Source organism: Rhinatrema bivittatum, chromosome 6 (assembly GCF_901001135.1).
Source record: "Rhinatrema bivittatum chromosome 6, aRhiBiv1.1, whole genome shotgun sequence".
Taxonomy (NCBI): domain Eukaryota; kingdom Metazoa; phylum Chordata; class Amphibia; order Gymnophiona; family Rhinatrematidae; genus Rhinatrema; species Rhinatrema bivittatum.
Genome location: NC_042620.1, coordinates 105,379,846 through 105,393,426, shown reverse-complemented (window position 1 = coordinate 105,393,426; position 13,581 = coordinate 105,379,846). Strand labels below are relative to the sequence as shown.

Genomic DNA, 13,581 nt, shown 5'->3' with positions numbered 1-13,581 from the left:
GGGCAACAATGGAATAATGGAGCATGACATCTCATATATACCATCATTCATTACCTCCATTTTTGTATTTTCATATTTCACAATTGCACTTTTCAGTGGAGTATCAGTAAAAGCAGGATTTAATTACATATTAACAGATGAATACATTGAAGTCCATATTCAGAGGCATTTAGCTGGATAACTCAGAAGATACTGGGCTCCAAGCTAACTTGAATATTTTGGGCACTTATCTGGCTAAACGCTAGCCAGTTATCTCATTATGTACCTAAAATTTAACCATGTAATTTAAGGTCATTCTGGGGACATATTTGTGAGGAATTAAATTAGCTTGATAAGTGCCGGCCAACCTAGCCTTATAGCTGTCGTAAAGTTAGCCAGATAAATGTATCCATGTATTTGTAAGATAGCAGTCTATATTCAATATTGTGGCTGCACCACTGAATATCCTTCCAAAGTTAACTGGATAAGTATATCTGGCTAACTTTGCAATCTGGCCAGTGACTGAATATGGACTTCACTGTCATCAGTTTACTGTTTAAAAATTAGTTTAATGAATTGTTTACCATATGCTAAGCCACAGTTTAACAAAATTAAATTAATGTTGGTATACTGAAGATTATATGATGCACTTTTCTTTATCTAGTCTTGAACTGGCAGTCAGTTATATTTTTAACCCGTGCTTTCATTTCTTTTGACTGAACTCTCTTTGGGGCCGACATAATAAGACTTGTGTTGAAATCGGTGCAAATTTTCTGCGTGTATATTTTTAGCATGCAGAACAAAGCAAGTGCCTCCACAGAATGTAATAAGAGGATGGTATGCAAATTAGATACACGCAAAACAAAAGCACACAAGACCAAATACATGCACCAATACCCGCATAAAAGCCCTGATTCAGAAAGGCGTGGGAAAAACGCAAACTAAAATAGTCAACATTGAAAACATGTTGCAGACTCGCATGGGGTATTTCTAACTTATTGCTGATTACATCAGCCCCACATATTGCTGTCATTAGGGTGGTAGTGTGTCCGTGCAGCCTTTTCCTCTCCAGGCATCCGGAGCTGGGAGAAAGCAGGAGCCGGGACAGATGGACCAGTGATCTCTGGAGGCTACAGCCAAGGGCTGACACCACCTGGAGCCGCACTTACCTCCTTCCCTGAATCAGGTGCTAAAAGACCTGATTAAAAAAAACCATACTAACTGATCTCACAGCTAGCATGACTCCCTGTATCTATAGATAATTACCTTCTTTACATGCTAATTGCATGCACTCGTGCCAAACCTGCCACACGTTATTGTGTAGGTATGTGCATGTGTGTTTTCTGTGCTAAACACATTACATATGCGCATAAGATTAGTGTGGAAAACCGATTGTAATTACCCCCGCAAAAATAAACAGGTTTTGCACAACTTATTATATCGGCCTCTTTGTGCAATGTTTTAAGCAGCGTCTACTGGCAGAGGTCAGAACTGAAGATAGTCATAGTAACAGCAACACAGTACATCAGGGATTGCCAACTCTGGTCCTTGAGAGCCACAAACAGGACTGGTTTTCAGGATATCCGTAATGAATACACTAGACTCTGGCATATTGCAGGGGTCTGTTTTATCTGCAACACTCATGTTTATGCTGATGATTTACAGTTCTTTTTCCAATATCAACAATCCTGGTCTTTCTTTTTTGGTTTACTTGACAAATACTGTACCTGACTGTTATATCTTCTTGTCTTTCACATAATAACTTCAACTAAATCTTGATAAAACTGAAATTCTCATACCCTCAACATGAAATCAGTCACAAGGCAACTTTTCAACGCTCTTTTCATATAAAGGTCAAAATATGCCAATTAATCACAAAATCAAGGTGTCATTATACTAGCACATTATGTATGAAACCTCTCGTAAATATCATAGTAAAAAATTCATTCATCACACTGCATTTACTAAAAAATGTAAATCCATTACTTGAACCTCAAGATTTTTGTACAGTGCTCCAAGAACTAATTTTGACCAGAATGGATTACTGGAATGCCCTACAATTAGGCCTACCAGCAAATACAATAAGAGCCATGGAAATTGTGCAAAATTCAACAGCACACCTACTGACAGGAATATCTATGCATCAACATATTATACCTGTATTATCATCCCTTTGTTGGCTCACCTTACAATTTAGAATAGAATATAAAACAATTACAATTGTTCGCAAACTACTACAGAATGATTCAATCCCCTGGTATAATTCTATCCTAAGAATTTATAAACCTAAGCGAGTACAAAGATCTGGTACCAAGAACTTACTAGAGGTGCCATCTATTAAAGTGGCAAGACTAGGTATAACTAGAGAGAGAGAGTATTTTCTGTAGCAGCAACAGAGATGTGAAATACTTTACCAGAACACATACTTCAAATATCTTGTAGTCTTGTACTAAAAGCTTCAAGAAAGCTCTAAAAACATACTTGTTCGGGGCTACATAAGAATGCTAATTTACAGATGCACATAACAATGCAGATGTAATAATGTATTGTTTGTCTCATTGATAATGTCTTTGATTTTAATTATGTAAGTTTGTTGTAAACTACTACAAACTATAGGAAGTATGCGGATTATAAACACATTTTAAATGCAAAAGTAAAATGTAAAAATATGAGCTAGATTTGCATATATTGCCTCCATTGTAGGCAAATCTATCTCATCCATATTCATTGTGGATATTCTGAAAACCTAGCCAGTTGTGGTTCTTAAGGACCGGAGTTGGCCATACCTGGATATCAGAAAAAGATCACCTGGCCCATCCAGTCTGCCCATCTATTCCTGCCCACACTGCTTAGGATAAATCCCAGCTGTCAGTCACAGAAATGTGATTGCTTACAGGATAGAATTTCTAATGCAAGTTCATTTTTATTTTATTTTTCTAATTGATTCTCTACCATCCTGCATGGATGATTGTAAAAGTTAAAAAGTAGGAACTGTCCTTACAAAATCTATTGGAATCCACTCAAATATTTTTAACAAATTATTTAATGGAAGCTTCAAATCAGCATTAAAATGGAGAATAGATACACATAACAGTAAGTCCCCTAATGTGGTCCATGTGTCGCCTTAATGCTGCATCGAGAGGGACAATATAATCTAAAAAAATTAAATAGAAAAATTGTTGAGATTCGGCTCATGGCCAGAGCCACGAGCCGCCTCCTACCTTCTTCGGCCAGCCGGCCCGACCCCCGACATCATCTTGCCGGCATAGCAGGAGCCGTGCCGGGGTTCCCTATCACGGCAGGAGGCCGCCATCATGCCTGCATGGCAGGAGCCGCACTGGGGCTCTCCCTCGCAGCATGGAACCGCACCGGTCCTTCCTCCGCGGCCCGGAGGCCACCATCTTCTAGCAGGCCTGGGGCCCTGCTCTCACGCGGCAGGAGCTGCCGACGCCAGAAGCTCCTTTTCTTGCGGCCGGGAGGCCATCCTGGAGCTCCCCTTCACTGTGGCGGGAGCTGCAGACTTCAGTGCCACTCTCTGTGTCGGGAGTCGCCTCTGCCTTCCTCTTCTTGCGGCCAGGAGGCCACTGGGAGCTCCTCTTCAGGAGCCGGAGCTGCCCCCCAGTCCCTCTTCATGGCAGGGGCCGCTCTGAGGCCTAACTCCTCCTCCTGCAGGGCAACGGCAGGGATGCCGCTGTCCAGGGTCCTGGACTTCCTCTTCCTGCTCCTTCTAGCGGTGGGCCAGCATCTTCCTGCCTGAGTTAAAGGGCCAGTAGGGAGTGGTCCCTCTGGCTCCTCCTGTGAGCTCCTCCCTGGGCATTGTCCTTCAAGCCCTACGAAAGGGCCTCTTCGCCACATCAACGCTGCCTTCGCAAGAGCCAGTCCTTCTCCAGGATTCTTCATCTTCAGCTCCAGCTTGGCATTTCCTCTTAGGATCCCAGTCCATTCCTGATCTCTTCTTGTTGTTCCGTTCCAGTCCTGATGTTCTTCGGTCTCGTCTTCATGTTCTGATGTCCCTTTTGCCCAGATGTCTTCAAGCTCCACCATGATCCATCCTAGCGTGGTCCGCGACCAGCCTGGCTGGGCTGAGTAGGGCGCACTGCAGACCAGTGGTCCGAGACCACCCCCTCTGGGGTGTGTAGGGCACTGGTGTGTCTTCTCCATTAAGTGGAGCCGAAGATCTCCTTGTCCTTCATCACCGCCAAAGTCCAGAGTCTTCAAGATGTCTTGCTCACTCTTCCTCACTGCCCTTAACTGAGTGTCCTGGGAGTCCATAATGAATGTCTGGAGCCTTCGCCGAGGAGGCCTGATGTTTTAACTTGTTCCAGATGCCTTGGTTCCGGATCCGACTCCTAGATTCCTTCCATCCTCAGTCCAACTTCTCTGGCCTGTCTCACGAGGCCTAAGAAGCTCAGTTCAAGATGGAGATTGCTACAGGCATTGCCCGGATTCCTTCTCATGCTGAGTTTTAGCCTGCTTTTACCTCGTTTTGTCCGAATCTGGTCTTCAGTCCGCGTCTTCTCCTAATCTTCAGTTCTTGTCTTCGTCTGACCTTCAGTTCTACTTCCGTCCTGTGCCAGATGTCTCCTTCTGCCCTTGTCCTCTGTCCGGCCTGCTGCTTCTTGCCGTTACCCAGCGGCAGGTCCAAAAGGGCTTGGAGTGGTTGGAGGACCACTCCGAGACCAAACCTTGCGTGGTTGGTCTCACTGAGGCTGCACAGGTTGGCAGGGGCTTGGGTTGCTCCATTCCCAGACATGGATCGTCTCTCCGCAGGGGCACACACCACTCGTCTCGTGCTGGAGAGAGCCCCCTGGTGCTCTCTCCCATCGCAGCGCAACAAAACTTAGGGACAGATCATATAAGGAAGGCCACATACAACCCAACATCCAATTGTCAATAACAATATGAAAAAATCATAAATTACATCACTTTAAATCACTCGACTAGCAAAAATGGAGTCTGCAGAAGTAAACATTTTGATTTGTTTTTCGTTTCATTGTTGGGTCCTTTTTATCCCTCCCATCTGGAAAAATGCTGGGGCCATGATCCTTCCTAGCCCCCACTTACCTGGTCCGGGGAAATTCAAGGACGAGGTCTAGGTTCAGGCCTCAGCCTTGCCTAGGCCTAGACTGCAGTAGGTTGCTGTAACCTTGGCCTAGGCCCTATGCCAGGGCTGGTGTAAGGTTATTAGGCAACTTAGATGAACCTTCTGCCTTGCGCCCGCCTCCCTCCCTCCTTCCAGTTCTGGCCCTGACTTCATTCACTCAGACAGGCCCCCCTCTCTTACACACACTTATGTTCCTTGTCTCATTCACACAAGCACCATTATACAGGTTCCCTCCCTTTCTCTCACTAACACCATTGCTCTCTCATACACATACAATCCCTCTCACTCGCACACACAAAAACAGAGGCACTGCTTGTAGCCTGCCAGGTTTCTCTCGGTCGTGAGTGGGATGGGCTCCGCTCGCGGCCCCACATGGCTGTTCTTGGCTGCCCTCTAATGGCTGACACCCTAGGCGACCGCCTAATTTGCCTATTAGGACACACCAGCCCTGCCCTATGCAAGGCTTATGCTTGGAGGCCTCGTCCTGATGCTTGGGCCTCACACTAGGCCAAAGCCTGGACCCAGACCTAATGCTGGGGCCTGGTCCAGAGACCAGTTCATGATGCCTGGGCCTCTGCTTGAGCCCAAGCCCGATGCTGGAGCCTCAGCCTAGGCCAGGCCTGACACCGGGGCATGGTTCAGAGACCGTTTCATGATGTCTGGCCTCATGATGCCTGGAGGCTGAGTCCCGACACCGGGGCCTCAACCCAGGGTCAGACCCAGAGCCTAGCCCTCTGTGGTCTTCTTTGAGATCTTGTTTCTTCTATCTTCATTCTTCAAATGACACTGTTCGCTCGGGATGCACCAGAATTAATTAACTCTGGCACATCCTCACCAGTGGAGGGTGCAAATTTGATGTACAGGTCAAGCTGTGGCATAGGGACCTGGCCTCTGGACCCAGGCCCTGGCCTAGGCTGATGTCCATGGTGAGGACCTGGCCTCTGGGCTGGGCCCCAGCATCAGGCCTGGGCCTGGTTGCAACGTCGAATCCCTGACAGAGAAGATAAGTAGGGGTCGGGAAATTTCCCGACCCCGGCAAAATCTTTAGGACCTGGGACTTTGCACGAATCTCAGCCAGGCCCCAGCATTGGGCCTAGGCCTGGACCTATACCCCAGTGCCACACTTGAGCATAGGCTGCGGCCCCTGCTTTGGGCCGCGACATATGTCTAGGCAAGGCCTAGGCTTAGGCCGAGGTACCGGCATCGCACTTAGGTGTAGACCGTGGCCCCTGCTTTGGGTTTCAGTCTATACTCTAGGCAAGGCCTCGGCCTTGTTTTAGCCCTAGACCTGACAAATGGCTTCCTTTTTTTTTTTTTTTTTTAGAAAATGACCCGAAACAAAATAGGGAATTTCATCTAATTTCTTATTTTGTTTCTCCCGGATGCCCATCCCTATTAAACATAACATACCTTAAATCGCCTCATTTCATATTCATAGAAATATAAAAATGATAGCAGAAAAGGACCGATGGTCCATCCAGTGTGCCCAACAAGTTTCCCATGGTAGTATCTGCCCCATTGTGATGGTTATCCCCTTGTATCAGTCAGTTTTGCTTTATGTGCTTTGATGTCTGAGCATCAGTACCCCAGACTGTAAGAAAGTCTTGGCTTGTGTTAATTATCCCTTAATCCAAATTTCTCTTTCCTTTCAGCTCCCAACCCCCTCCTTCGAAGCAGAGAGCAATGTTGCAGTTGCATCAAAAGCATCAATCTTATTGGTTAAGGGTAGTAATCCCAGGCTTCAATTAAGGGTAGTAACTGTTGCATTGTGCTGACTACCCCCATGCTCATCAATTCCACAGACCGAAAAATTCAGGGCCCTCGATGATTACTGTCTAAATCGAATTCCCCTTTTCCCCTGCCATTGAAGCAAAGAGCAATGTTGGAGTTAAAACTTGATATTTTTGATGCATTTGGTTAAGGGTAGTAACTGCCACACCAGCCAGTTACCTCCATGCAAGTTTTCTTCGTTTCCTGTAGGACTTGACCAAATAAACAGTCCTGTACTTTTTCCCTTATGTTTGTGTAACCGTATCCCAGGCCATGAAAGTCGGAACCCTTGTTTGTCATCTGAATCAAATTCCTTTTATCCCCCTGCTGTTTAAGCAGGGAACAATGTTGCAGTTGCATTAAAAGCATCAAGCAATATTGGTTAAGGGTATTAATCTCCATGCCTTTTGCTAAGGGTAATAACCATCATACCAGCAAGTTACCCCCCTGTACGCTTATCTCATTTCTGTCTTCTAGTCTTTAGAGAGCCACAGTTTTTATCCCTTGCCCCTTTGAATTCTTTGATTGTTTTTCTTCTTTACCACCTCCTCTGGAAGGGCATTCCAGGCCACCACCATCCTCTCTGTGAAGAAATATTTTCTGACAGTGGTTCTGAGTCATTCTCCTTGGAGTTTCATTTTGTGAACCCATGTTCTCTTGTTTTCTTTCCAACAGAAAAGGTTCAAAGTCCATATATCATTGAAACCTTTTAGATATCTGAAGGTTTATATCATATCTCCTCTGCATCTCCTGTCTTCCAGGGTATACATATTCAGATCCTTCAGTCTCTCCTCATAGGTCTTCTGATATAAACCCCACACCTTTTTCATTGCCCTTCTCTGGACTGCCTCCATCCTGTCTATCCTTTTTGAGATACGGGTTTCAGAACGGAACACAATACTCTGGGTGATGTCTCACCAAGGATCTGTACAAGGCATCATCACCTCCTTTTTCTTTTTGGTTATTCCTATCTCCTTGTGGCCCAGCATTTTTCTGGCTTTAGCTATCACCTTGTTACATTGCTTCGCCATTTTCAAATTCCCAGACACTATCACCCCAAGATCCCTCTCTTGGTCCGTGCACATCAGTCTTTCACCCCCATCACATATAACTCTTTCGGATTACCGCATACCAGATGCATGACTCTGCACTTCTTGACATTGAATCCCTGCTGCCAAATCTTCAATCGCTCTTCCAGCCTTCTTAAGTCTCTTTTCATTCTCTCCTTCAGGTGTGTCCACTCTGTTACAGATCTTAGTATCATCCGCAAATATCCCTATTGAACAGAACTGGTCCCAACTGTGACCCCTGTGGCACTCTGGTTAAAATGGATCTTTCTTCAGAGTAGTTTCTATTTGCCATTACACATTGTCTCCTATTGGTCAATCAGTTTGTAATCCATGCTACCACCTTGGTACTCACTCCCAAGCTTCTCATTTTATTCAAAAGCCTCCTATGCAGGACTGTATCAAAAGCTTTGCTGAAATCCAAGTAGATCACATCGAATGCTCTTCCTCGATCCAATTTTCTAGTCACCCAATCAAAATAATCAATCAGATTTGTCTGACAGGAACTTCCCCTGGTGAATGCATGCTGCCTTGGTGTTATGCATATGGTGGTCTGCGGGCTAAACCCACAGCCAGCCACTCCTACCTCCCCATCGGCCGTCTGCACAGCAGAGAACTGTGCGGCGCTGCTCCGGCTCTAGTTCCTCGATGCAGCAGGACACCTGCTACTCAGAACTGCTCTCCTTCTGGCGCCTAGGCCCCACCTCCATGGGCGCGTGCATGGCCATTTCCCTGCTTTTAAAGGACCAGTGGCAGGAATGGTTTGCAGTGCTCCATTAATGACATAAGCAGAGCTGGCCCATTTAAGGCCAGCTCCCTCTCTCCTCTGCACCTTGGCAACCAGGTTACTTGCCTGTGTGTTGCTGGCTTCCCTGCTCCTGAGGCTCTTCTGGCAGTCTCTCCAGACTTCTGCTTCTTGCTTACATTGTGCTTCCTGCCTGGTCCTCCTCACTTCCAGCTGGTTCCCGGATCCAGATCGGATCTGGTTCCAGTGCTTCCTTTGCTTGTTCCTCAGGTTTTATCTTCTGCTTGACCTGTGACTCTGTCTGATCGCCGCCTGCCCTGACCTTCTGCTGGTTATGACTCTGTTGGATTGCTCCTGCACCTGATGCCGTGCTTCTCCGCTCCTGGCAAGCCTCTCTTGCACTGCCTTGGACTCATCTACCCAGAGCCCCGCGCCTAAGTCTAGTCAACCCCGGCAGCCGAGGGCTCAACCTAAGGGGAACATGGTCTGGTAGTGGTGAAATTCCAACTGGGTCTCCACTCCGACTCTCGCCGTCTGCCAACAGGGGACCTGCAGGGCTCCTCCCTGCAGGTTACATCAACTCCCCCTAGGTCTAAGGGTCCACATTGCTAACCTTGGGTCCAGAACCCACCAGATTGTAGATAGTTCATTATCCTTTCCTTCAGCAGTGTCTCCATTAATTTTTCCATCACCAAGGTGAGGCTAAGTGGCCTGTAGTTTTCAGCTTCCTCTCCCCTACTAATCTTTTGAAGCAGAGCTTCCACCACTCTTCTCCAATCCCATGGCATTACTCCCATTTCCAGGAATCTATTGAAAAAGTCCTTCAGCGGATCCACCAGCACAACTCTTGAGCTCCCTCAGTATCCTGGGATGTATCTTAACCAGCCCCATGGCCTTGTTCACTTTCAGTTTAGTGATGTGATTCGGCCGAACCTTTTGGTTTGGTCTTCATTATCGGCCTGCAACAGGAAATGAAATTTCCCACAGTTTGGGCTGATTTTATTTCACCTACTCCCCCCCCCCCCCCAAACGAAACCTGAAAACTGCTCCGAATTACAACGGGGGTTGTAAAAAAAACAAAAAACCCCAAACCCACCCCAACCTTTCAAATTTAATTAATTGCACCCCCTACCCTCCTGACCCCCCAAGACTTAGCAAAAGTCCCTGGTGGTCCAGCAGGGGTCCCGGGAACGATCTCCCACTCTCGGGCCGTCGGCTGCCAGTAATCAAAATGGTACCGATGGCCCTTTGCCCTTACTGTGTGACAGGGACTATCGGTGCCATTGGCCAGCCTCTGTCACATGGTAGGAGCAATGGACGGCAGGCGCTATCTTAAAAAATGGCATGGGCCATCCATTGCTCCTACCATGTGACAGGGGCCAATCAATGGCATCGATAGCTCATCACATGGTAAGGGCAAAGGGCCATCGGTACCAATTTGATTAGTGGCAGCTGACGGCCCGAGAGGGGGAGATCATTTCGGGGACACCGCTGGACCACCGGGGACTTTTGGTAAGTCTTGGGGGGGGGATCGGGCAAGTCTTGGGGGGTTGGCAGGGTGGGGGGGTTGCAATTAATTAAATTTGAAGGGTTGGGGTGGGTTTAGGTTTTTGTGTTTTTTTTAATGTGCCCTTTCTCCCCCCCAAAATACGATAAGAAAACCATGCAAATTTTCGTGGGTTTTCTTATCGTTTCGTCACCCTCCCGAAACGCAACGAAATAGGAAATATTGTCTCTATTTCCTCTTTCATTGCAAACGAATGCACATCCCTATTTCAGTTTGCCTAGCTCTTCCTGTACATTCTGTTCCATAAACGAAGTTTTGTCTACCCCATTCCCATCTACAATCTTGTCTATTAGCAGCGGTCCTTCTCAAGAGTCTTCTTTAGTGAACACCGAACTGAAGTATTTGTTTAATATTTCTGGCATTTCTTCATCTCTTTCCACACATTGTTTCTTGTCACCTTTCAATTTCACTATTCCACTACACACCTTTCTTCTTTCTCTGAAATATCTGAAAAATGTTTCGTCACCTTCTCTCAGGACAAGCAGGATGGTAGTCCTCACATGTGGGTGGCGTCACTGGACGGAGCCCTATCACGGAAAACTTTCTGTCAAAGTTTCTAGAAACTTTTGACTGGCACACTGAGCCTACTGAGCATGCCCAGCATGCCATGATCCCTGCAGCCACAAGTATCTCCCTTCAGTCTCTTTTTTTCTGCGTTACTGTTAGCCTCACATTTAAGGAGCTCTGTGAGTTCTCTCACAAATATTTCCTCACGGAAAAATCATAGTTTTCACTTCAAAAAATTCCCTACACGGGTCTCCCTTCACCAACGTTCAGTGAGTACCGTTCTGGGTTTTTTTTTCAGTCGATTCCAGTTACCTCATTGGCAACCGCTGGTCACAGACTGTTCCCAGCCTGATTTTTTACCATGGCCACAGTTTTTAAAAAGTGTCCAAAATGCCCCGAACGATGTCGATTATGGACCCACATGAAATATGCTTACTATGCCTCGGTCCCGGTCACGGTGTCCGTGCATGTCCCACCTGCACACAGATGACTCCAAAGAGCAGGCGTGCCCTTCTAGATAAGATGGAAAATCTCTTCAAAAAAGTTACTCCATCGACATATACACAGTCATTACTGATAATAATACCATCTTCCACTGAGAAAAGTCACCAGAAAATGAAGAAAAACGGTGACCATCTGGGACATCAGCAGCTTCTTCATCGGTACCAGGTAAAGAATGGACCGAGCATCGGGGAAAAAGACATCATCGTCATCGGACAGACTCCATGCCGAGTGGAAGAACCGATACATCGGCATTGATGGCCATCGATTTGATAGCAAAGCGGGCCTGGGTACACAATTCTCTGTGCCCCTCTGTACCCAAGGCACTGAGGTGCTCCCCACCGGGATTGGTGTTGGAGACTGAGCCACCACATACTCATGTGGATGAATCAGTAGCGTCCATCATGCCTTCTCCTGTGACAGTGGATCCTAACCCAGTCTCCAGGGAAGAGCTAAATGACTTGGTCAGACAGGCAGTCATCGAGGCATTATGAAATATGCAGCCTCCATGGAAGCCGGTCCCCCTACCAACACCGTAGCCATTGGTGTGCGTGCCACTGTTAAATAGGCTCGATGCCTTGATCGGTGCTTTCTCGACACAACCGATGCCGGTGACACCAGTGGACCCTCCGATGACTCCACCTACAATACTCATTCCGGGTTCATCAGAAGATGAGGAATTGACATCAGACCCATTACCTGGTCCATCAGGACTTTTAAAACCCCACTGGCCGAGACTTCAATCGATGCCTTCGATGCCTCTCCCCGATCCATCAGGGGACACCGGATGTCGATTCCCATCGATGCCGTCGATGCCATTTGAATCGCCATCAATGCCCGACTTACCTACATCGATGCCAAAGTGTCCTTCTTTAAAATCATCAAAAATTACATCGATGCCAAAAATTCCTATTATACAGGACACTCTTCCTCCTCCTAGGTCTCATTTAGAACCTCAGTATGATCCATGGGAAGACGTAGATACAGACACAGACACAGATGAACTCTTGTCAGAGCCGTCTCCACAGGAGGAAATATGAAAGTCTCCCCCAGAAGATCTTTCTTTTGAAAATTTTATAAAAGAAATGTCTGAGTCAATACCATTTGACGTCACAGAAGAGGACACTAGACATAAAACACTGGAAGTTCTCCAATTTGTCGACGCCCTCAAAGAAGTCATGGCGATACCGGTCCATGAAGTTCTCTTAGACCTACAGCACCGGCTTTGGGAACATCCTTGTACAGTTCCACCCATTAATAGAAGAACAGATGTGACCTATCTTGTGCAATACACACTGGGGTTTCAAAAACCACAACTACCACATCAATCAGTGGTAGTAGAATCGGCACAGAAGAAAGCCAGAAAACAAAACCCTCATTCTTCTACCCCCCCAGGGAAGGAACAAAAATTTCTCGATGTACTAGGCCGCAAAATGTTCCAAGGATCCAGACTAGTGTCACGTATAGCAGCTTATCAACGCTACATGACACAATATCAGAGAAACCTATGGAAACAAATATAGGATATCACTGACAATCTCCCACAACAACAAAGGGAACCACTCAATTCCATTATCCAAAAAGGCCTTGAGTCAGAAAAACACGAAGTCTGAGCGGTGTATGATTCCTTCAAAACATCTGTACACATGTCAGCTGCTGGAATCAGTGCCAGGAGATGGGCTTGGTTAAAAGCTTCACATCTCCGATCAGAAGTGCAAGTTAAGTTGGCAGATCTGCCATGCACCGGGGATAACCTCTTCGGTGAAAAGATTGAAGATGCTGTCTCACAGTTAAAAGACCACCTTGAGACACTACGCCAGCTTTCAAAGTTACCAGCTGAGCATCCATCCTCTGGTAGAAAGCCCATAAGAAGAGACACTAGGAAACCCTTCTACCGACCTTGTCGTTCCTATCCACCTGCATCTAGCGAACGTCCTACCAGACCACCTCAATGGGGACATCAACGGCTTGCAGACCGGACCGGCATCCAGTTTTTGAAAGATTTCCAGAGAACAGCAGCCAACCTAACAATCTCAGAACGGACTTGCCTGTAGGAGGTTGCCTCCATTTTTTCATACAAAACTGGTGCCTAATAACCACGGATCAGTGGGTGTTAGCCATCATGAATCGAGGATACCGTCTGAAATTTCTAACGATACCTCCTGATTTACCACCCACTCTATTGTGGTCACACAACAACCACAAACTTCATCTTGAGTCAGAACTCGCCACCCTGCTGAATTCCAGAGCTGTCAAAACCGTTCCCCGGTCTCATCAAGGCAGAGGGTTCTACTCCCGCTATTTCCTAATTCCAAAGAAAACAGGCGGCCTTCATCCCATT

At 46.6% G+C, this 13,581-nt stretch overlaps 1 protein-coding gene across 3 annotated transcripts in view; it reads left to right on the top strand.

The window, feature by feature from the left end:
* The window catches only part of LRP2 (LDL receptor related protein 2), a 769,913-nt gene that overhangs the window by 548,608 nt on the left and 207,724 nt on the right, over positions 1-13,581 (top strand). The gene's annotated exons all lie outside the window — the stretch shown is intronic.